The sequence below is a fragment of the Malus sylvestris genome, chromosome 15 (genome assembly GCF_916048215.2).
Source record: "Malus sylvestris chromosome 15, drMalSylv7.2, whole genome shotgun sequence".
Taxonomy (NCBI): Eukaryota; Viridiplantae; Streptophyta; class Magnoliopsida; order Rosales; family Rosaceae; genus Malus; species Malus sylvestris.
The window spans coordinates 2,120,790-2,122,790 of record NC_062274.1 but is presented as its reverse complement, the minus strand read 5'-3'; the positions used below and the strand labels follow the sequence as shown (position 1 = coordinate 2,122,790).

Genomic DNA, 2,001 nt, shown 5'->3' with positions numbered 1-2,001 from the left:
AGAAGAAAATCCAGGTTCAAAAAGAAGATCGGGATCCGTACTGGATCCTGGCTCGTCTGTCTCCTTCTCTACCGTGATTACATCGTCCAAGCCACCATCAAGGATCTCAAGGATGAAGGCGAGACGAATCATCTAGGAGCGTTAGTAGAGGGAGCAGAGTCATGCCTCCGTCTCTTCTAGGCCGATCTCTTCAACTGCAACTCTAAACCTACCACTGTTCTGAAGCACGACGTACGACCCGACTACCGACCCGGTCGGAAAACATCTCTTCTGGGTTTCACGTTCTTGGGGCTGAAACGGTCTTTTTGGAGATAAGGGTCGTCGAACACAGCGGCGCCATTTCCCAGTTTCCTACGGCGGCGATCTCTGAACTGTTCGGCGATTCGAGTTCTCTAGTAAATTTCACTTTCAGTGTTTTCCTTTTCCATCCGTTGATTCCGTTCAAATTTCAAATTAGTCTTCGAGAGGTATACAAAAGATGATAGGATCCTTTCTCACCAGAACACTTGTGATGACTCTTGGGTATGCTTATCCGGCTTATGAATGCTACAAAACTGTTGAAAAGAACAAGCCAGAGATTGAACAGCTTCGCTTTTGGTGCCAGTATTGGATTTTGGTGGCTGTTTTGACTGTTTGTGAAAGAGTCGGTTATGCTTTTGTTTCATGGGTTCCAATGTATAGCGAAGCTAAGTTGCTCTTCGTCATATATCTGTGGTTTCCTAAAACAAAGGGTACGAGCTATGTGTATGATTCCTTCTTTAGACCATATCTTGCGAAGCATGAAAATGAAATCGATAGGAACTTGTTGGAACTAAGAACTAGAGCTGGTGACATGGCAATTTTGCATTGGCAAAGAGCTGCAAGCTATAGTCAGACGAGAATATTTGACTTTTGCAGTATGTTGCCGCACAATCGACACCAAGGCCTCGCCCTACGCAGCCACAACAAGGTGTTAGGAGCCAACCCCCTGCCGATCCAGCTCCAAATCGCCAACCAGCTGCAACAACGCAAGCACAACCCGAAGAACCACCATCTCCCACTTCCAGTACTTCTTCAAGCAAGGACCAAAAGGAGGTAGTCGAGGCCTTAGCACCTTCACCAAACCCTAAACCTGCCATGCAAGCAGCAGGTTCAGTTACTTTAAAAGCAACAACAACAGCAGCTACGGAGCCGATCAGAAGATGGTGTACGCCAACAGTGGGGACTGTGTACAAGGCGGTGCTGGACGACGGGAGCACAATGGCGGTGAAGCGGCTCAAGGACGCGAACCCGTGCGAGAGAAAGGAGTTTGAGCAGTACATGGATGTGATTGGGAAGGAATCGGGGTCCGGGCAGAATTCCATTGGATTGGACTACAAGGATCAGCTTGGTGTTGGGTGCAGCTCGTGGGCTTGCCAGGATTCATGAGGTGTTCAGCTCTGCAAAAGTACCGCATGGCAATGTCAAAATCTTCCAACGTCCGGCGTCGCTTGCATTTCCTCCCTGCACCATGTGGGGAATATATATAAAAAAATGAAAGGGGACAAACCAGTCTGGAAAGAAGAAGAAATGGTGGAATATAGGTGGATCAGCACCAGCATGTGCAAAAAAAAAAAAAAAAAAGAAAGAAAGAAACGTCTGGCACCATGTGCAGGAAAAGAAAGAGCACCATGTGCAGAAAAAGAAAGAAAGAAACGTCTGGCACCATGTGCAGAAAAAGAAAAAATATATATATATATATATATGTATATATATATATATATATATATATATAAAGAAGTAAATGGATCCTTGGTGGCTAGCACCATGCAAAAAAAGGGGAAAATGTTTTGGAATGGTGGATCAGTCCATGTGAAAAATTAATATGTATGTATGTGTGTGTGTGCATAATATTATGCATGTTTACGGCAAAAAAAAAAAAAAAAATGCATCGAGAGAAATAAAGTCCGTTTTATTCATTTTTTCTGGAAATTTGCATTATACATACTTAAAAAAAAATCAAGTTTACAAGAGGGGATCTTC

At 44.0% G+C, this 2,001-nt stretch overlaps 1 pseudogene; it reads left to right on the top strand.

Annotated features, from left to right (window-relative positions):
• Positions 1-339: 339 nt before the first annotated feature.
• On the top strand, positions 340-1,407 carry LOC126605946 (putative HVA22-like protein g; annotated as a pseudogene).
• The last annotated feature ends 594 nt before the right edge of the window (positions 1,408-2,001 follow it).